The following is a 23729-nucleotide window of genomic DNA, read 5'->3' on the forward strand; positions in this document are numbered from 1 at the left end:
ATGGATATCCAGTTTTCCAGCACCATTGTTAAAGAAACTATTCTTACCCCATTGAGTGGACTCATCACCTTCATCAAAAATCAGTTAGCTATAGATGTGAAGGTTTATTTCTGAACTCTTAATTCAATTCCATTGGGCTATATGCCTGTCCTTTTGTAAGTACCATACTGTTTGTAATAAGTTTTGAAATTGGGAAATGCAATTCCTCCAAGATGGTTTTGACTATTTGTGGTCCCTTACCCATCCAAAGAAATTGGATGACTGACTTTTCCTTTTTTAGCAGAGATGGCTGTTGGAATTATGATTGGGATAATATTGAATCTGTAAATTGCTTTTGGTAAAATTGTCATCTTAACAATATTTAGTCTTCTAATCCATGAACACAGAATGTCCTTCCATTTATTTAGATCTTCTTTGATTTCTTTTAGCAATGCTTTTCGGTTTTCTGTTTACAAGTCTTTTACATCTTTTGTTAATATTCCTAGATATTTGATTATTTTAGTTGTGATTGTAAACTGATATTTTTTCCTTAATTTCCTCTTCAGATTGTTCATTACTAATGTATAGAAACACTACTGATATTTGAGTGTTGTTCTTATAACCTGCACCTTTGCTGAATTCATTTATTAACTCCAAAGCTTTGTTGTAGGTGCTTATCTGTTCTTGATCTTCCTCTTCCTGAAACTGCACAGCCTGTGCAGAGAGAGAGGAGAAACAAGTGGAGAAGAAAGTGAGACTGGAGAGGTCTGTTCCATTCTCTTCTTGTAACTGAAAAATTCAAGTCTTTGAGGTCATCAAGTCTAATCTCCCATTTGATGCAGGAATTCCTTGACAGTGCTTTCCCACAATGCTCACTCCAGTTGTGCTAGAACAGTTCTAGTGCCAACATTCCAGTGAATACCTTCATGTCTTTTATAAACTTTTGTTAGTATTTTTGCAGAATAGGTTCCTAGAAGACCAGTGATTACCGCTAGAAACTAAAAATTCAACATGTTCACACAAGCATGTTGCACTGCTGCTAAAATAAAAAATCAGTGAATGGCAGTCCCTGGAAGACAGATTATGGCTCCTATAAAGAAGAACTTTCTAACAGTTAAAATTGTCTTACAACAGATTAGAATACCTCACTTGGGGCAGAGTTTTAGTTTCCTAGTTGCTAAAACGAATACCATAAACTGGGTTAGTGTAACAACAGGAATTTTTTGGCTTATGGTTTCAGAGACTACAAGACTTGCTTCTTCTTGGGGTCCATATCTTCTGGCTGACCAGCAATCTATGGGATTCCTTGGCTGTTCCAACACATGACAATGCACATGGCGATGTCTTTGCCTTTCTTTTCCAGGAGTTCTGTTCACTTCCAGCTTCTGGCTATTCCCCATGGCTTTTCTTTCTATGTCCAATTTTGTTTGCTTGTAAGGACTTCAGCCATATTGAATTAAGGCCCAATCTCTTTCAATTTGGGTCCATCTTAACTGGTAACATCTTCAAAGATCTTGGTTACAAATGGGTTCACGCCCACAAGACAAGCAGTTAGGACTTGAATATGCCTTTTATGGGGGACATGACTCAATCCCCAAAGGTACTAAGTGTTCAAGAATAGATTGCACAGTTAGGATGCTATAGAAATACTATAGAAGGCATTACAAATTTGGGTATAAAGTTAAATGTGCTACTTTAGGAATTCCTATAATTCCTATTTAGTCGACACTTGGGAGACGCACCAGGAACCTCCCCAATGGGCCAAGGCCTTCAAAGGTGGCATTTGGGGCCTTGAACCCTTCCAAATGCCATGCATTTTTCCAGGTAAGTTTCAGAGAGTAGCAAAGGCTTTGTAGGACCAGCTTTTAGCTGCTCCCCCAAAGCTCCCTGGCCTCATTTTCTAGGACCTATGCAAAGACTTACCACTGGGTTCTTCTTGTCCTCTTGTCTCAAACACAGGTATGTTCACTGTGTCTGAAGCTGAGATGACCTTGGAACAGGTATAACCCTCCACTGGTAGTCTCAGGAGGTAACTTAGGTTTTCCCAATAAGCAAAAATAGCTTTTAAACATGGAGGGGGGGTGCAAGTAAAGGTAAAAAGAGCAGCCAATGGCAAGCTTCAGGCAGAGCTGCTGTTTTCAAGTCCATGGTTGGATAGCCTTACCAATGTCAAGGGAAGCAGCCTGGTTAGTTCTAAGTTCTCACTAGGCCTATGGCTATCTGCCTGGGTAGTACAGCTAAGTCTAGTTGATACCATACCTGGTATCAGGTAGTGGCAGGATGGGGCTAGGCTGGTGGACATGATGCTCGCTTCATCATTCATACATGGGTGTCCGCATAAATCACTTTTCTTTTGCTGATCTACTTAACGTTGCTCTCAAACATGGTTGTGCATTCGAATGTAATACACTCTCCCTTATAGAATTGTTGCTGCATTTTTCACCTGGAGGTATTAAACATGCCCACCCCTGGCTTTAGGTGGTGTAATACTAACAGGTTCTCTGCTCATGGCTATCTTTTATATCCAGACAACTTATGGAGGATCCCCCCCACTTTCCTTGCCACACCTCACAGAACTTCCTAAATTCTCACTCCCATCCTTGCCTGTTGGCTGCCAGGTGGAACCCCTCAAGCCTCTTTTAGGCTCGGAGTCCCTGGAAGGAGAGGCAATGGCCCCTGAGTGACAGAGGATGGTGTAAGGGCCCTGATTGCCAACACCCCATCCTCCCCACCCCACCCTTCCACCCCCCTACACATTCCCCATCACTCTCAGCCTTTCCAGCCTGGACCCTGACCATGCCCCACTGAGGGAGAAGCAGAGACCCACTTGGGAGGATACCCCCACCCCTCACCCCCACTTAAGGTGTTTTTCGATCTGCAAAGTGAGCTGCCCACTGCAATCCCGCAACTGCTCCTCTCCCCTCTGGGGCCTCCAACTTGGCCTGAACCACTCTGTTCCTATCCTCTCCTGCTCATTGTGACCTGTCATGGCCACATACCCCTTTATCCAAGCGCCCCAACAGCTTGCCCTTCTGGGCAGGGAAACATCCATCCTCCTCCCAAACCCCTAACAAGGGGCCACTGTCAGCTCTGAACAGACTGGATGATCCTGCCCAAGGGTGGTGTGTTTGTGTGTTTGTGTGTGTGTGTAATTGGGTCTTTATGAGGTTAAGACACCCTGCTAGACAATGGGGGTTTCAAACCAAAAGATAATTGAGAGTAATCTCTTACCCCCTGCATTTCTTTTTGAAGTAAAATAAAAGGCAGTAGTGGGTCAGTTCCTACTACATATCAGTAATTAGAGAATGATTTTCACTCATGTGCTTAGTTTTGTGCTTTCTATTAAAATCATAAATGGCATTATGATTTTATCTCCAACAATGATCATTTGTAAAGCAGTGGATGAAAGAGAAATAAGCGTCTTCACAGGCAGTCACTGAAGTTTGAAGAAAGCAAGCAGAAAATTCTGTGGAACTTTTTCCTAGCATATTTTAGGTAGGGGCAGGCCTTCACTGTGGTAATGGAAGCCCTGGGCACATGAAGCCGGTAGAAGCTCAGCATCCAAGCACCTAACCATTTATCAGCTTTGTCAAGCATCTAGATATTACCCCAAATACCTGTGGCTCTATTTCTCATTTTATATTATTTTGAAAGTGCAGAAGTATCTCCCAGGGTAGTGAGGACATTCCATTTGGGTGTTTATCTTGATTGCTAGTCTGTAAGACATTTATTACCCTTCTTCCATATGAATAATATATATTATTATGTATATATAATTTATATATAATGTACCTTGCAAAACAATTTCAAGGTCATTCAGTCATTTAATACTATTTATCCTTAAAGTTTGATGATAACTCATTCTTATTTAAATATAGCCACTCATTCTCTAACAATCAAATGCTGTGTGCTAGAAAATAAAAACGGTACCTTTCTTTCACTTTAACTGTATTCCTGTTTATATTCGTCTTCAACTGATTCATCCATTGGATGGTTTTGAACAAGTGATTGTCAGTCCATACAAGCACAGGTCAAAGCAGACAAACAGTGTTATCTGGCTGCTTCCTTATGCTTTCTTTGGCAGGATAGCATAATTTAGTTAGAGCAAGGGGTCTGGAATCACATAGCTTGTATTCAGACCCAGTCTGTCCCATCTACCTATGGGACAGTAAACAACTTTCTTTACCTTGCAGAGTAGTATTTTTCTTATCTGTAATATTGGCATAATGACATCTACCTCATAATTGTGGGGTACGAATTTAATAAGCTACTGCAAAGAAAGAAAGCCTGGGTTTAGGAACTAATGCCCAGTAGATGTTCAGTAAATGGTTGCGGTTTTCACTAATGAGCGGCAAGCGTATCTTTCACATCGCCATCAATCTAGTAAAAATTATAGAGTTCTGATTCAACTGCTTTTATAATTTATTTTGGATGTCAAATATTCTCATTACTTGTCCTGTGTTCACACAGGTAAGTATACAGAAGCATTGCCATAAACCCCATTTGCTGGTGGGACAGAGATCCAGGGAAATAAGTTCCCCTAATCAAGAGCAGAGGGCAAATGTTGCACTGTGTATAAAGGTGTTCTCTTGCTCTGCTGTCAGAATTTCTGCCCACATGTAGCTGAGGAAAGGATAGAACACATCAGGCATTTTTATAAAAGCCCAAAGAGGGGATTAAAAGGAGGGGAAACAGTCAGTGAACTGGGGACTCCTGAATGAAAGCAGAGAACAAATTTCCAACTGAGCTTTCAGTTACTTTCACAGAATGGAGTCAAGAATTTAAGACAAAGGAATGTGTGAACTTTTGGTGAGCTTTTAGGACCTTAGTAGCTTTATGATGTTAGATTTTTCTTATCCCATCTTATTTATTGAATACCTACTATGTGTTAGGTTCAGTGTTAGAAAATGAAGATAACAGAAGCAAAATGAAAATCATAAAATTTTCCTTCCCCTCAAGGTATTCATGAAGAGAAAGGTGGGAAAAGACAAATAACTAGTTTAGAATATGGGGAAAGATAAACTTTCTGCGAATGATAAGCACCAGTTTCTGTGGAAGCTCAGAAAAGGGACAATCTGGAAAGTCACTGAGAATAGGAGAAAACTTAATTGTAAGTGGAAAACAGAAGAGCAATTACTCCAGAAAGAAGGGGTGTGATGTTCACTTCAGACTGAAGGAGCAGCTTGCAAAGGCCAGAAGCAAGATTGACCAGAGAATAATCAGCAGTTCACTTTACATTAACAGAGAGTAAAGAATAAAGCACTTAAGAAGTAAGAATAAAGAGGAAAGCAGAATGGAGATTATTTAGGACTTTGAAGGTCTTGTTAAAGAATTTGAATTTATCCTGAACATCAGGAGCCATTGAAAGCAGGTGAGTAAATCAGTATGATTGTGTACTAGAAAATTAACTCTGAGTGCAGTGAGGACAGTGGACTAAAGTGAGGCAAGTGTTAAAGAAGGAGGAAAATCCTGAAGAAAGAAAAGGTGTGCAAGGATTCTTCATAGATGAGAAAGATGACCAGAGTAATTGAAATGTGAACTTCTTTTTCCCATGACCGCATCCTGAGAACTTTAGTTTTGAAAAAAATTAATTCCATGCTCCATTCATTCTTCTGTTCATTTGTAGTCTTCTGTTGGAACAACATTTAACGAACATTTTACGTGGCAGGATCTGTGCTTAGGGTGGTAGATATGGAGCTGGCACTAAGGACTAAGTCTTAAAGTATTTTAGTATTATAGTTTGTAGTAATGGACATATCTGATTACAAAGTGAAATAGCAAAGGGCTATAGTAGAGGAGTACTCCAAAGATATCATTATGCCTTGTGGTTTCCTCTTCACATGGCCAACACAACTGGCTGGTACCATTCTAGTACCAAAAGAAAGCTAAAGATATACTTGCAATGATTCATCAGCAGCCATGACGCATCTCTAATTCTTTATAGGTTCCAGTCCAAACAAAGCAGATGATCTGTTTCTGATGTTTTAATTCTGTTTTTGAGAACTGGGCTGGAAGCAGAAGACTTCGGCTGGTACATTTCCACTTCTTCAGGTTTTGTAACAGTAAGGCCTAGATTCAAATCCTAGTTCTGCTACTAGCTGTTTGATTGATCTGGAGTAAGTTTTCCAACCTTTATAAAACTTTGCCACTCCCATCTGCAAGGTTTGAAGTTGTACCTCCATGCTCTTACACATTTGGAAGAAAAACACTCTAATGTAAATTTAGACTAGATAAATAATAAATTTATTGCAATTTCCTTACACCTAGAATGAATGAGAGGCAGTGTCTCTTAGCAAAATTCAATTAGACAGGAAATCAGGGTTGAGATGAGAACAGGAAGAGCTCTAAACTAGAAAAGGTGGGACAGAGCACAGAACTAGCAAGAACTATGTGTAAGTTGGAATTCAAAGGGAAGAAATGGAATGGAGATTGCAGATTGGACAAACCGAGTCTGGAAGGGCAGAGTAAATGTGGCCAATTCACAAATAAACACAGACCAAAAAACACAATAAAAATATCATGTTGAATGAAGTAGGCCAGACACAAAAGAATTAACATTGTATGATTTCACTGGTATGTGACAATTAGAATAGGTAAATTCATAGAGACAGAAATAAGAATACAGGTTACCAAGGGATCTTGGTGGGGTAGGGAATGGGGTGTTAATGCTTAATTGGCACAGAGTTTCTGCTTGGGGTGCCGGAAACGTCTTGGCAATGGATAGTAGGGATGATGGCACGATATTGTGAATGTAATTAACACCACTGAATTATATATGTGAATGTGGTTAAAAGGGGAAATTGTAGGTTGTATATGTTACTAGATAAAATTAAAAACACACACACATAGGACTGTACAACATAAATAGTGAACTCTAATGTAAACTATGAACCATATTAATAGTATAATTATGATATTGTCTCAGTTGTAACAGTACCACTTTTATGTAAAGTGCTAATAATAGGGAAAATTGTGTGTGTGGCGGGGGTATTAGGGAACTCTATCTTCTCCATGATTTTTCTGTAAACTTACAACTTCTCTAATAAAAACAACTCAACAAACAAAACCATACCATCATAAAAACCAAGGGAATAGCCTAAATGACATTAAGAGCAAAGGAGAATTCTCCTGAACGCTCCATTCCTTTTCTTTTTCTTCCCCTTCCCTTGCTTTCTTTCTTTCCCTCCCTTTCTTTTTGCTTCTTTTCCTTTCCTTCTCTTATTTTCTTTTCTTTCTCTTGTCTTTTTTTTTTCCTTTCTTTTCTTTGCTTTGGTTTATTTTTTCTTTTCCTCTCCTATATGTGTATACACTAAAGGTGCTCAGAGTTTTCTGACACATTTACTTATAATAACTTTCTCATAAAAAGCTACTTCTTGTTTATGTATAAATGTATCTCGTCACCTCCATAATTTGTGGTTAATTTTGTATGAGACATTGAATCAAGTTAAAGAGGCTTTGCCCTAAGGAAGCAGTAATAAATTAGTCTTAAAAAGATAATTTATTAGCACTGTTATATATTTCAGTGGATATATTAGCACTATTATAATTTCAGTGCACCAATGATACAAAAAAGAACCACTGCTTTCTAGTTGCTTATCGGCTAGAATTTTTACTCATCCTCCTGGCTATTGTCCATTGAGAAGTAACAAACTAAGCTTTGGGAGGCAACAAAGGCGTTTATCTGGGGTCTTGGAATTTCAATTCAGGAAGCACAGATTCAGGTAGCAACCCAAATTGTGTTTTTGAAACAAGAAAATGATTACATAACTTGTTTGTGATTGCTGGATATTCAGGTGCTCCAAACTTTCTTCGGGTTAGTTTATGAACCTCTTTTTCTGGTAGTTTGTTTATAGATTCTGGATGTCCTTGGGGTTTTGAGGAACCCTGTTGCTTGAGGCTTTGCATACTTTGGCAGTGTGTGATTATCTGACTGAGATTTGAATAGAGTAACCTCCAGAATGACCTCCCTACTCAATTTTAAGTCTCTTAGCCATAGTAACTCTATTTTGTTTTATTTCTTTTTACAGGGTTTTCATGGGAAAACATTTTTCACTCTATCTGACCCACTGAATACAGGCAGAGAAGGTATAATTACAGTTAAGTTGCATGACATTGGAAAGAGCTTTTAAAAAGAGAACAAAACAAAGGTTTAAGTCCCACCTCTGACATTCACTATTGAGGAAACTTGTAATCTTGAATACTTTGCTTGTTCTTGCTAAGTCTCCATTCCCTTTTTTTTCCCCTAAGGTAAAATGAGAATTGATAGCTCACAAGGTTACTATGAAAATTTAATAAGTTAATGATTATGTTGGAGAAACATAATTAAAAGCAAAATCTTCTCCCAACCAAGGAAACCTCTTCACAAAAGTAGATGAGAAAGAAAAACAATTTTAATGTTGAATAAGCATTAAACCTGAATGTGATGTATCCCAGATAATCTGCAAAAAGATTGTAAAGCCAGAAAGAGCACTGACCCTTTACCCTTTTTATGTGGCTAAGCATTTATAACCCATTATACACCCATTCTCGTGATATTTCTCATCTTTACAGAGGGAGGTCAGTTTACAATTTGGAGCCAGGTGCCTACAGGAAGTTATGCTAATGTCTTCTCAAGAAACTGGAAGATGGGGATGTATCTCCCTTGATTACATTTCAAAAGGACAAAGAGAGAACTTAAAATTATAGGTTTTCTAAAGTAAGTACTAAGAGATTGGATAGAGGAGGAAGTCTCTTCCCTTAGATTCACCAGGGAGAATTAACCGTTTTTTATTTAAAAAAATTTCCCCCTTACAAACTATGGTAATTGCTCCACAAATGGTGGCTATCATATTTAATTATCCAGGCTGATTTCTTTTGGAATATTTACCTGATAAAATATATTTCTCTATAAAATATAATCTATAAATAAAAATATATCTTTAAAATATTTCAATAAAATCTAAGAAAATCGTTTCCCTTCCCACACATAATTTTAAGTGAAAACATCTTTGAAGTTTAACAAATTTACCTTGTTAGACTATCTGTAGGCTAATATCATAGACAAGAAAATAATGACTTTAGGTTTGCAAATCTCCCAAGTGACATAAACTCGATCAGTTAGTTCATGGTACATTGTCTTTCTTCTACTCATTTTTCATACTGGTGTAGCAAGACAGCTATTAAAATCTGTTAACCCTGATATTCCTTTTTAAATGTAAGATGTATCCAGAATGAAGGATAGAGAATATTGTATAAAGAAAGTTCAATGGGGACTTCAGATGTCAGTATAAGCAGGTTTACTCTTTCTCATTGGAAAAAGATTCCTTCCTTTGGCATGTTAAGGAGTGCCTCCAGGAGGGAAATGAATTAATCACAACTTCAGCATGTGGCATGTTCTGAGTCTGAAGCTCCTCAAGGTGTTTAAATGTGCCTTAGGGTAATATCCCCCAATTAAAATAAGTTGATTAGAGAGTTCATGGGAAACATTAAAAACAAAAAACAAAAAAAAAAACAAAATCCAATAGTATGGCCCTTCTGTGATTCTTAGATTGAATCTGAACAAATGGATTTAAGTAAAGGCATATTACTTGTGAGATTTGCCCTATTATTACTTGGCTAAATTTGTAGATTTTGTCCATATCCATTATCAACTGCCATTTTCTTCTTAGCCTTGGCATAAGTAAGATTTTGTAGTAGATCATCATATTAGAGATTTGTCCTGTATGATGTCTATACTTCAGACTAATTCAGAATTGTTCAGTGATGTCAGACAATAAAGAGGTTGTGATAAATAATAAAGAGCTGAGTAGAAAAGGAACTGAGGTAGAGGAAATAAAAGTATGTTTCATTTGGGAATTGATAGAGCTTGAGTTGCTGGAATATATATATATAGAGAGAGGTGTTTCCTGGTAGGAGGAATGGAAAAGAAAACCTTATGCTGACTGTGATAAAATAACAGAAATAATCAGAATGAAATAGACATCTCTGAGTATGGGAGGGAAGCAAAGAAGTTTAGTCTGTAGGAAATCTATCCACGTTTTCAACTTCCCCCCAAACAGTCAAGTATATATTGAACCAAAATAGTAATTTTAATGCAGAGCAATGAAAGAAAATGGAAAATAAATGCTAATATACACAACATAAATGTCTCTCATAGCCACAATGTTGAGCCCGAAAGCTAGACATGTAAGAGCACGTCATTTAATTTCATTTGTATGCTTGCTAAGAATAGAAAAAACTAAATGATAATGATCGAAGTCAGAACATTGGTTCCCTTTGGGGGTTGGAGGCAGTGTCCTGACCGGGAAGAGGTAGAAGCGAGCTTCCTCGGCTGCTGGAAATTTTTGCTGTATCTTGATCTTTCAGTGGATAAATGGGATGCAGCCATACGTAGAACCCCATCGAGATGTACACTTAAGAGTATGTACTTTATCCTGTATAAGTTATACCCAATTCACATATAAAGGACAAAATTGTAGATTTGTAAAACTATTTCTAAATTTTAGTATACATTTGCTGCTGTGAGTGTTCTCAACTGTGATGCAGAATTTCAGTTTGGTGCTTACAAAAAACCATATGGATGTTTTTTGACTACATAGAATCTGTGTTTGTGTGTGTGTGTGTGTGTGTGTGTGTGTGTGTGCATGTGTGTTGTCACCATTTACAGTATAAAGGGGAAGAAAGCTAACATTAAGGTAGCACTTAAGTATGGTCAAACAATTTCTATTTATCATCTCACGTAAGGGAAAGTACATTCCTTTTGTTTCACAGATGAAGAAGTAAAGGTTATGAGGGTGAAGTAGGTTACTCAGAACCTGGAAGTTACCCAGATGTTAAAAAGCAAGTCTGTAAAATAATACGAAACAGTATAATTCCCAATCCCCTAGTTGTTTCCTCTGATGCTTCTCTGTATAGATGATGTGAGCCAAATAGTTTAGTACTATTCTGTAGTTTATGCATTGAGATAGGTAATTAATTTTTTTCTTCATACATGAAAATACTATGGGATTTTAGAAGGTGATTTGTTTACTTAATCATTCTTTACTTCATTTTGATTTGAAGCAAGCACAGTTTATCAAGAGTGTTGGTTTGAGGTGGTTAGCCTTCTGGTAGTGTGGAGTTTCTAAGGAGATGCATGTTTCGTTAATATTATTAATGACACTCATTAAGTATATTTAACTTCTTCCTAAAAGTCTTAAATAATTTTTTAGCCTGGTGGGCATATAAGCTGGAAGGCATGAATGTCTGCATTTATTTTGAGAGAAGATGACAGATTCTAATGTGTACCTATTCTTTCTATTTTAGTTCAGAGGGAAAAAAGATTTTTTTTCAAATTTTGATAGAAGCCTTGATTAAAGTTTAAGACTGACTCGGAGATGGTAGGCAAGTAGGAATGGAACAAAAAGGGTTCCTCTGACAGAAACCCCTTCCCATTTGAACCCCAAATATTTTAAACTCACTTTGTAGCTTCTACTTCCTTGGCCTCAATCCACTTTCTGAAGTCACCACATCAGTACTCCTCAGGACAGCCTTTTATTGTTCCCTTGAAGTCAGAGGATGCTGAGGGCTCTGTCCCCGGTAGTTTCAGAGCAGTAGCCAAGGAATCCTTCTGTAGTGATTTTCCAGCAGAGATTCAAGCAAAATGGGGAATTTGGAGTAAAAAATCTGCAAGGTTTGTCCCCTTCTAGACCTTAATTGGGATACAGTGAGGAAGCACAAATCCCATATTCTATCCTCCAATCCTATGAGTAAGAATGCTCCTTGGTTAAAAAATAGTGCTCCTGGGGTAAAACGTTGTAATATAACAAGGATTCCGCCGTACTCTGTATAGCTTTACTCATGCCCAGGCGTACATGTCTTAAGGATGCTATTCTGATCTCCACCCCCTCACTTATGCAATGAGAGCCCCCAAATGAAACTTGGTCTTGTTATTCTCTGTCCCCCACAATTGTCCATGATTCAGCAATGCCACAATTAACTTTGTATCATTATATGGGCCCTATTCTATTATACAGAACGTTCTCGCAATAATTTGCATTCTTTTAATATTTTTTCCACCTTTCACTTAATTAGCCTGTAGCATTTATACAAAATTATGTTTATTTGATTTGTTCATGGCAGTACATGGGAGGGAGAGGTCAAGTGAAAGACTTGGCACCAATGTATCATGATAAATGTTACAAGAGCATCCAATAAGTTAAGATAGGAGACATCCCAAAATAAATTCCTGGATTCAGAGTGAAGGTTGCAGTGGTAAGCTGACTCTCTTGCCCACAATATAATGCCTTGGGCTATTATGGCTATGGAGGTGGGAGTTCCTTATGGTGGGGCAGCGTTACTCTTTCTTAGCTTTATTCAAAATGCACATTTTTTAGATAAGCCTGGGATACCCATTTTCACATTTTCATGATGGTTCAGACAATATGATATCAATCAAACCTCCTGAGATTTTGCAGCCCATTACCCTAAAAATTCAGGGTTTTATATACAGGAAAAGGAGATGCTGGTACTAACAACAAAATAGAAATTGATTTGGGTTTTTAAAACACAGTGAGATAACATTACCTAAGTGAGATCTGTCAAACATAATGTGCAAAAATGCACACAGCATTAGTAATAGCAATGACAATATTTTAACAATATCTTTTGATATTTGGTTTTAGATGATATTGGATATTATGATAATTGTCATTATATTTTGGAAATTTACATTTCCTTCGCAAAAAGTAAAATAAAACAAGTCATAAGTATATGTATATTCAATTAATTTCAAACACTCTACATCTGCCTTGTGAACAGGATGATTTGTTTTCAGAGGAAAAATCAGGAAAAAAAAAAAAAAATGGCCTGGCAACACTGAGCCTACATAGCTACAGCTGCTCATTGAAAAGACAAATTATTTTATGCTGAATATTATCATGGTTGGATGTGTGTGTTGATATCTCTAGCATAAGGTATCAACAAACACTGACCTTATTTATTCTCTGTCAAAATTCAGAATCTGTATTCTGTCACTGGAGGTGTAAACATTGTTAACACACACAGTGTTATTGCAGAAACAGCATTTCAGTCAGATCGACCAAAGAAGCTTCTTTCTCATTTAAAATTATTCTACGGACTGAGTAATCAACCAAGAATCTCCTGGGCAGGTGGCCATGGGCTGTGGGCTGTGAATTGCATCCTATTCCAGGTTTGCACGCATCCTTCCCCACCTCTTGTGGGGGCCCATTCTCCAGCCAGACCACACATGTTTTCTGGACAGGCTGGTTTTAGATGATATTGGATATTATGATAATCGGTGGGCTCTCTTTTCTCCAGAGATGGTGAAGTTGTTAAAAACGTGCCTTTATTCCACCTGCAGGATGAACCACCTACCAAAAAGTAAGCTTCCAGTGGGACTCACAGCTATTTCTAATATCTGTTCCATCAACTGCACACAACTCATGGCTAGGATTGAGTTCTAGGAAGGAAGGAACATGAACCAGCATGTGGACCGCCACATGAGGTGTGTTTATCACTTTTGATTTCTTAATTGCAACCTTATCATGGATAATATTGTTGAATATGAACAGATGCATTGAAAACAATTCAGTGAAGAGGGGCAGGGGATGCAATATGCCTACCACACCTGTTACTCTAATAGGTGGCTTTTGGAAGGGTTTAATTTGAAGTGTTAATACTTGCACGTGGTATAAGGCATTGAACCATAGGTGGGCCATTGCATTGGTGAAGGCAGTAATCAGGGTCTTTTTATTAGCACAAATGATCCTTCCAAAAATTTTCTCTCAAGATGCTTTAGGGTCTGCACTGACTATTCCATTCATACTTTCCTGGACTGAGACCTGGCTCATAGACTTCAAAGTCTTGTCACAAGAAGCAGCAAGAAAAAAAACAAAAACAAAAACAGATCCCTGATAGTTCAGAATGCTTCAGAGAGGGCAACACTCAAACAACCTTGGGGTCTTTAGAGCAGGCCGTTTTATTCTTCACCTGATCCTGAAGGAGGCTCTGAAGAAGAAATTGAAGAAAAATTGGATTCTTAGACGTATGAGTGCCACTTCTGCCAAACGTGAAATCCTTACATTGAAGGTCATTGAAAAAAAAAAAAAAAAATCTGGGAAGTTGTCTCCTCAGTGAAAGGCGATAAATAAATAAAATAAAAGTGATTGTAGGGACATACGACTAAAGGAATTAAGGTGTGTTACCTCAATGACTCAGTTGTACCTCCATCTACCACAGAGGCCAGCAAACCTTTTCCGTAAGGAACCAGGTAGGAAATATTTTAGCCTCATGGATCAAACAGACATTGTGGCAACTACTCAAATCTTTAACATGAAAGCAACAAATGAATGGGTGTGGCTGTGTGTTTAAAAAACCAAGTAGGGAAAGGAGAATTTTGAATTCCATATGATTTTCATATATCACAAAATATCCTTCTTTTGATTTTTTCATCTATTTCAAAATTTAAAGAAACATTTTTAGCGTACAGGCTAAGACAGGCTAGATTTGAGCTAGTGGCTATATTTTGGTCATTGTCGTCCATGATAATGATTTGAAAAGAATATAAGGAAGGACAAGATATAAAGTAAAATTGATTCAAAAAGCAACTTTGGATCTAATTTTAAACTGTCTTCAATTAGATAACACTAACTTCAGAATTTCACATATGTTCTTGGAAATAATATATGACACATTCAAAGTATTACCCTTTGTAGCTTTGACAAAGACTCCTTTGAGAAGTTTTCCATATTTACATTCCTTGGGATTAATGCCAGTGTATTTACAGCCCAATTACTTGAACACTACGTATATGCCAGGCATTCATTTTGGGTGGAAATAGAGAAGTAAGAACATGCTTACTGCCTTGAAAGATCTTTCATAAGATGTGATTTGATATATTATTTCTCTCCTTAAAATCATTCAGTGGCTTCCAATTAACCCAAGTCTAAAATCATAAGGCTTACATTTCTCTCCAGACCTGGCACCTGCCACTCCCATCAGACAAAACTTAGGCCTCTGCCCACATGTCAAGCTATAGGAACATTCTTTCTGTATTTTAAATACAACCTTAACATTTTCTTCTAGGAATCCATTAATATTTTTCCTTATGACTTGAATGTACTTCCTTCTGCATGCATCTGGCAAACAACAATCAATACTCATGTTATAGTTTATGGATCTACCTAAGATTAAGTCTCTTTTCTGTGTGCTTCCATAGCACCCTAATCTTCTTTTTTTTTTTATTATTCATTTTATTGAGATATATTCACATACCACGCAGTCATACAAAACAAATCGTACATTTGATTGTTCACAGTACCATTACGTAGTTGTACATTCATTACCAAAATCAATCCCTGACACCCTCAGTACCACACACATAAAAATAATCAGAATAATAATTAAAGTGAAAAGGAGCAACTAAAGTAAAAAAGAACACTGGGTGCCCTTGTCTGTTTGTTTGTTTGTTTCCTTCCCCCACCTTTCCACTCATCCATCCACAAACTAGACAAACGGGAGTGTAATCCCTATGCCCCCCCGCCCCAATCCTACTGTCCCCCCTCATAAGCCACATTTTTATACAATTGTCTTCAAGATTCATGGATTCTGGGTTGTAGTTTGATAGTTTCAAGTATCCGCCACCAGCTACCCCAATTCTTTAGAACCTAAAAAGGGTTGTCTAAAGTGTGCGTAAGAGTGCCCACCAGAGTGACCTCTCGGCTCCTTTTGGAATCTCTCTGTCACTGAAGCTTATTTCATTTCCTTTCACATCCCCCTTTTGGTCAAGAAGATGTTCTCCGTCCCACGATGCCAGGTCTACATTCCTCCCCGGGAGTCATATTCCACGTTGCCAGGGAGATTCACTCCCCTGGGTGTCCGATCCCACGTAGGGGGGAGGGCAGTGATTTCACCTTTCAAGTTGGCTTAGCCAGAGAGAGAGGGCCACATCTGAGCAACAAAGAGGCATTCGGGAGGAGGCTCTTAGGCACAATTATAGGGAGGCCTAGCCTCTCCTTTGCAGCAACCGTCTTCCCAAGGGCAAATTCCATGGTAGAGGGCTCAACCCATCAAACCACCAATCCCCTATGTCTGTGGGCATGTTAGCAACCATTGCCTAATCTTCTCTTTTAATGCATATTTCTATTTAATAATTTAATATGCATTCTTGACCTCTCTCTCAACTTGCCACTGCAGGAGAACAAGGACCTTTCAGCCCTAAGTATCATAGTACAGAGTCTGGCCTGGGATAGGGCATATGAGAGGTGCTCAAAGATATTTGTTGAATTGCATTCTATTGGAGGCAACCTCTCAGTTAAACAGTACAGACCAGTAAGTATGCAAAAGATAACCCTGAAAATAAAATATTAAAATTGCAGGTTCCAACCTTGTAACCAGTCTTTAAATCTTCCTGGTAGAATAACTTAAGTGGAATTTGTGAGATCTGCTCAAGACTGATTCTTGCTTACTGACTTTCTTGCATTAAATAAGGTTATCATAAGAATAATCTTCTCACATTATAAAATATTTAAAAATTCTTACTTTTGTAAAGAATAAAGGTATTATCTTCCCCTGTCCAACTTCCTAGATGCCACTATCATGTTTTACCCACTGTTAAGCTTTGGCTGTGTATCACTGAAGATGAGTTTCCAAGCATTTATGAAACTGTATGGTAAAGGATGCAGAAGAATCAATCATCATGTTTAAAAATAAGGTAGTTTTTGTAAGATAGTAAAAGAAAGTTTTGCCAGATTAGCCACTTTTTCTTTAAATGTAATATTTAACTAGAAATGATCCTAGACTGATGACCCACTGTCTAGCTTGAGGAAACTCAGAAACTGTGCAAAAGGATCACATTTATATGAATTGCAGTCTTCTGGGAAAAGGAGTAAAGCAGTATGTTTGTTTTATTTCAGGTGGGTCTAGCCTTTGAAAATCTGAAAACACTTTTTGTTGGAATCTTATTTAAAAGAGAAACATTAAAATATGTATTTATTTTGCCACTGAATAGTGTTCTATGGATTTTATGTTGCTTTGCTTCATACCTGTATGTTAGGAAACTGAATGGGTGTAGTTGACATATCTCACTACAGTTCAGTAATATTAAAAATTAATCTAGTCATGTGTATATTATGTAGACATGTCCTTTTATTCATTTTAAGTCATGTAGTTAGCATTTCCATTTATGGTTTTCTGCTTATGTGTTCATTTTTGTTATTTACCGCTTATCAAAAAAAATCCAAACTAATAACTTTAATAAATGTGAGTGCACATAAGCACACACACATATACACTGAAGTCCTCTGTACACAAGTCCAGTTTAACTGGGTAATTAAAAAATATTTTTAAATTATAAAATGAAATAATTTGATATTTAACAAGATGATTTTCAATTGAAGAGACCAATGTGTATATTTTTCACTTGGGGTTCAAAAAACTTGTATCTGCCTGCTCTCATTAAGGGTACTCAGGGCTTATAAAGAAAATGAGGAAATTGAAAACATTTTATTTATTTATAAAATCATTAAAGTAGAAAGACTAACAACATGCAGCCTCAGGATCCTCTTCAACACAAACTTCTTGGTAACTCAACAATAAAAAATAGAATCATATTTTCTTTCTCTGATAAAGGATGAAGGAGATGTTTTTTATTACCCAATTAAATAACAATATTTTAATCTCATAGCTGTCATCACTGTCCTATAACAGTACTCTATTAAACTATTACAATTTGACAAATTAACATTTATGGGTTTGATGATTTTCAAAAAATATTAGAGTAGCAAATTTACTAGCATAAGGACATGAACCACAACAAACTGGAATGCAAGTATTCAAGAGGGAGGCACACTTTAAGGAGCAATTTTCACTAACTGCCCAGACTTCACATTTCAATGGGTTTTAGTTGTTTTCTGCTTATGGCTGTGAATACATTAAATGAAGAAAATCAGACTATGCTGATATTTCTGAATTTGATGAGCACCAAATATCACTAGATATTGTAGACTTCTGCTATTCATTTAAAACATTATTTTAACATTCCTGATAGAAATACTGTGGCACCCCATGAGTGACTATTTTCCCCAGGGATAACAGGTGGATTTGGTGATCTGTGGTTGCTAAGCTATTTTGGCTTTCTTGTTTCATGTCCTCTTCCTGGTATCAGACCGTGGTCTCCAGGCTAAAGTTTAGCCACATGACAGAATCCTGGGTAATCGTGATATGCAATATTCCTGGTCACGATTGGTCCAAGAGTGGTCATATCACCCAATCACGAAGAATTGGGTCATATCACCCAATTCCCTGGGGTCAATATACAGACTCTAGGAGAGAGAAGTTTTCCACGCTGCTGGGATTTATATATTATGGCTCTCATGTCCATGTCCCTCACCTGGAAAGACTTTCTGCAAAAGGAGAGAATTAGAGTATCATTTAAAGAGAAACAATCAAGCATAAAGAAGAAACATGTGAAGACTGATACATATTTACCTGGATGTTTTGAGCCCTCAGGTTTCTGCCCCTGAGACTTTGGCTGCTTGTCATTTTCCTTTGATTATATAAGCTATCCCTATGTCACTGATGGAGTATAAGAATTCCTCATGATTCAAATGAGCTTTCAAATGCACATTGTTTTAATTCTTAAGCTTATATTCCTTTTACACATTGTAATGATTCTAAACCCACATGCAGATTTTTATTTTTAAAATGAGTATGTTTTGTAAACCCTAAACACAAGCTGTTTTACTTCAGATTGGCATTAATAAAAATCATTTATTTGCCCCCTGCCCCTTTCCAGGCATCACCCTCCATGATGCATCACAACTCCAGTAAACAAAGAGAAATTTGGATGCATAACATATTCTTTTAAAGCTTTGTATGGAGGTCAGAACAGGGTAAATACTCTGATATTGTAAAATAAGAAGCCCATAACTGAAGACATTCATGAGATTTCATTGTAGCCAAGAATTAATATAATAAATTATAAAGGAGATTTAAAAGAAAGTCTTGAAAAATTAATGGAGCTCTAACTAATCAAGCTAGATGTGATCTGATATGTAGGTATTTAATTATGATCAGATTAGAGGAGTAGGCATCATTTCTACCAATAAAAAGATGCCTGGCAACACTTTTGCCACTTTTTTTAGAGCAACGCCACTTCAAAACACATGTATTTTACAGCATGTTTTCCAACGGTATGTAAGTATAAACATCTAAGTAGATAGACATGCACAAATACATTTTTTCCCAAAAAAAAGCTGCTAGCATTAGTTTGGCTAATTATAAAATGACTTTTATATCTGCCTAATGTTTTTGGGTCCTTTCTCACCATTAAATTTATAATCTCCAAATTTTCTCATTACAGAAAACGTCAGGCATAGGACAATGAGTATTTCCAGTGAAATCAAGTAAAATTAACATCTGTAGACTGTCAGTGTTTGTTAATTCACTCAAAGCCCAATAACACCTTTATATTTTTCATGGAAAGCTCACGTGGGTGAGATCCTGCATTGACATTAGAGCTCCCTGGACACTTTCCTGAACAACTGATTGAACAATATGAGTGTTGAGATTTTATTTGATCAAACCCTGAGTGGCAATGCCATTCTGATGTTGGGATGGGGAGAAAATGCACTGATGAGTAGCAATCATGGATTAAATATGTGCTTTGTGTACATGTGTGTGACTCTCTTTGCCTACAGGTGTGCGTGATGTGCATGAGCACAAATGTGTGTACAAAATCAGGGATTTCGGTATTTTATACGTAGTTTGAGTATTTCTTATTGAAAAGCAGTTTACTGAATTTCAGTTAAAGGAGCACTGGACCTGAACCCAAGTCTATTATTTCCAAATCCCAGGGATGGCACTATCAGGCCAAATCCTGGAATCTTGCAGATGAAATAAAACAGGGTTCCAAGCAGTCTAGAGTTGGAGTCAGGAGAGACATAAGTAAGGAAGATCAGGGAATTGTGGGTCTGAATCCAGATATTTAAAGAGCAATTTAGTTGGGGGTTCAGAGAATTAAAATCAGGCATATATAAGTCATGTTCAGGAAATGGAGAATATGGTTAAGTTTTATGATTAGGTGTGAGGGGAAAAAGAAACTGAGGTAGATGAAGTCTGTCTATGTTTGAATCAGTGACTACAGAATCGCAGTGGATCACATAGCTGCTAATTAACTGTATGGCAATGGGAAAAATGTTGAGCTGGTCAACTTCATCAACTTGACTTTTTGTTCTTTACTTTTTACTCTGTATTCTAAACACTATCTCAGGAAAGAAAAGTATATGATTGTTTCCCTGCCCAAGCCTCTATCAGTTTTGATCATACTTTGATGTTGAAAATAAATAAATCCAATCCATTTGTTTCTCTCATCTATCTCTTGATTTCTAACTATTCCATTTCTGAGCTGTCTCGAATGTGAATTAATTTTTACTGTGCCTTCCCATAGACTGGGGAGAGAATGTCTTCATGCATGAAATCTCTGCCTTTTTTTTTCCCAGTCTCTTTATTATTGCTTCTCAGCACTCTTTCAACACTTGAGTCTTCGAAGGAAGGAAGGGAATGTTACAGAACAGGCTCTGAGCTCCAAGCAGGTAGAACTCAGGGTTACTGTGTTTTCTTCTTCAGGAGAGACAGAAAGAGCTGGTTTTAGATCCCTTGGTAGCCACAGGTGAGATGCATCTTTTCCCCTTTACTCGGCCTCCAAGTCCCTGAGAATGTGTGGATTGTATAAAAAAACATTTAAAAGGAAGTTCAGCCAATTCAAAAAAGAATAATTCATTGTCCTTCAACCTGGAGAGCAGAGTTTGCTGAAAGGTTTGATGAAGGGAACAGCAATTTTGTAACTGTACCTCCTTTATACCAACACATGTTAGAGGAATAGAAAGAAGACAATTAAAAGGGGAAAATGAAACATAATAGACACCTTATCTGTTTATATAGTTTATGTGGATCAAAAAAGATAATGATAGTGGGCCCTCATTTATAAAATCTTATATAACAAGATTGGTGTCATTAACTTTCAGATAACTCAGTTTCTTTATCAGTCAAATGGGGATAAAAGATTTTTGTACAGTCACACTCTTAATATATTGAAGACAATGGATTAGGACTTACAGATTTTCACTCCTGTTCCGATATGTTTATTTCCCTGCAGCTCAAAGAGAGGGCTGCATTATCAAAGAGCAATGCCAACTCAGATGTGGCAGAATTGCACTAGGGAGAGCAGTGGACTCAAGGAAATGGCAAGTTGAAGTTAATATATCACGGTAAAGAGCTTAAACTCTATCCAGGTGATGTCCATCAATGAGGATTTTGATGCAGGGATGTGACATAACAGATTTGCTTTTAAGAATGTCCCTGAGGGCAAACAGTGAGTTGAGACAGAGTCTCTTTAAAGGATCTAAGAGGCAGTTGCACAAGGAAGAAAAAATTGTCTGGAGGAATAGGATGCATAGGCCTCCTCCTCATCACTGCTGAGGCATCATAGTTCTCTGAAGGCAACAGCAAAAGAAGAAGTGCCTTGGCAGTGAGTGTGCCTGTAGGGAGTAGCGAGCAGGTGAGCATGCCCCATGTTCAGAGCTGAGCCTAGAGATGGGCACTGAGGTGACTACCCAAAGCAGGAGCTTTTAGCTCTGGTCCTGGAACAGTGGCACCTGCATCACCTAGAAACTTAGAAAAACTAATTCTCGAATCCCACCCCAGACCTTCTGGATCAGAAAATCTGGAGGTGAGTTTAGAAACTTGTGCATTCACAGCTTCTTCTGATGCAGTTGACATTTGAGAACTAGAGCACTGGTACTTAACTGGATGTTAACTCTCTCTCCCCCTCCCCCTCCCTCACACACGTGTTTTCATTCCTATTTAAGATGAGGACTTCGAGACCCAGTAATATGAATTATCTTCCTTCCAAAGTGCTTCCAGAATAGGTATTTGAACTTAGGTCCCATAATTCATTTTAAAGTTCCTGCATTTAGTGATCTCCGTCTTTTATTTCATCCTTCTCTCTGACTCAAAATTCACATTTCATCTTAGTGTGTGCATGCTTATTGTCTGTGAGGATTTTATTGTGCGCTTTGGAAGGAACATCACATTCTTTGGTGTGTGTGTGTGCGTGTGTGTGTGTGTGCTTACAACTGCTGCTGTAAATGTTATACAAAATGTTTTAGACTTCTGGAGGAAGAAATGGGATCTCAGATGTCTTCATAAATGGGGATGCATTTGGACTAAGTACTGATAAATAATAATGGTGTATAGTTCAGGAAAGTAGGTTGGGAAGTAAGAAATAACAATAGAAAGAATCATGCAACGTGAATGCCTTTATTATCTCACTCTAAATTTTTCATACCTCCCAATAATCTACTAGGATGAATTTTAATATTTAAAAATGAAGAAAGACTCAAGTTCCTGTAAAATGACCAACTTTATATTGTTTTTAAAATTCTTGACTAGTGTGTCTAAATGTCCTAGAAAATTTATATATATTTTTTCTTTTATGTCTTTATTTTGTAGCTGCAAGTTTCTTTTTTCCAGAAAAGCAAAACAGATTCAAGCACAGATACCAAGGAATTATAAATCACTTAATCAAGAGGTAGTGGAACATAGGACCAATGTGTAAATTCTAATCAAACAGCAGATGGATAGGCCCAGGAATAAAGGATCCTCAAAAAACAAAACTAGACAAATGGCCTGAATGTAAAACAAAACAGTATTTCACATAGATCAGAAGCATCTTACTACAGTCATCTACATTAAAAAAAAAAAAAAAAATTGTGGATACCATAGATGCAGTAAAGTGCAAAAAGTATACTAACCTTAAGTGTTCAGCTGGCTGACATTTTGTATCTGTATTTATCCATGTAACCACCACCCAGATCAATACCTCTGGCACCCCATAAAACGTCCCTTCTCAGTCTATACTCCATCTCTCCACAGATAACTTCTCTTCTGGATTCTGTCATCATTGGAACATTATATTTCTTACCTAAAATGATTTAAATATTTAACCAGCAAGGTACCATGATTTATGTGCCATTCATTAATAAGTACTTAATGACTACCGTAGAATAAGCATTACACAGACACTGGCTGAACAATGCATGTGTGAACGCGACAGAAACCATTTACGCATTATAAATAAAGCTATGACCATCCTTACCTATCAAAGTCTTTATTTTCTTAACTTCTGTTCCAATTGGGTAATTTCATGAAACATATTTCAAATATCAGTTCGTATTATCTTTTGTAGCTTTACTATTGGGTTTGAACTTGACTGTCGCCGGCCAATTCCATTCCCTGCGCAGGCGCTGCAGCTCGGTGGGTGGGCCAAGGGGGGCTGAGGAGGGGAGCGATGGCCGCTGGCGAGGGTGGTGTTGGTGACCACGGCCCCCATCGTGAAGGTGCAGCTCCCCGTGTATCTTAAGCGGCTCCCGGTCCCCAGGAGCATTACTGGGTTTGCCCGGCTCACAGTTTCAGAATGGCTTCAGTTATTGATTTTCCTTGGTGTGCTGGCACTGCTTGGCTACCTTGCTGTGTGTCCATTTCTCCTGAAGAAAAAACAGTAGAAGGATAGCTTGATTAATCTTAAAATACAGAATGAAAATCCCAAAGTGGTGAATGAAATAAAAATTGAGGATTTGTGTCTTACTGAAGGAGCTTGTTGTAGGTGTTGGAGTTCTAAGAGGTTTCCTGCCTGTGATGGTTCACATAATAAACACAATGAATTGACTGGAGATAATGGGGAGCCACTTATACTGAAGAAGAAAGAAGTATAA

The 23729-nt window shown here is 37.6% G+C and overlaps 1 pseudogene; it reads left to right on the top strand.

Moving 5' to 3' along the window:
• Window positions 1-1561: 1561 nt before the first annotated feature.
• LOC119518391 lies at window positions 1562-23729 on the top strand (annotated as a pseudogene).

The sequence above is a fragment of the Choloepus didactylus genome, chromosome 22, assembly GCF_015220235.1.
Source record: "Choloepus didactylus isolate mChoDid1 chromosome 22, mChoDid1.pri, whole genome shotgun sequence".
Classification (NCBI taxonomy): Eukaryota; Metazoa; Chordata; class Mammalia; order Pilosa; family Megalonychidae; genus Choloepus; species Choloepus didactylus.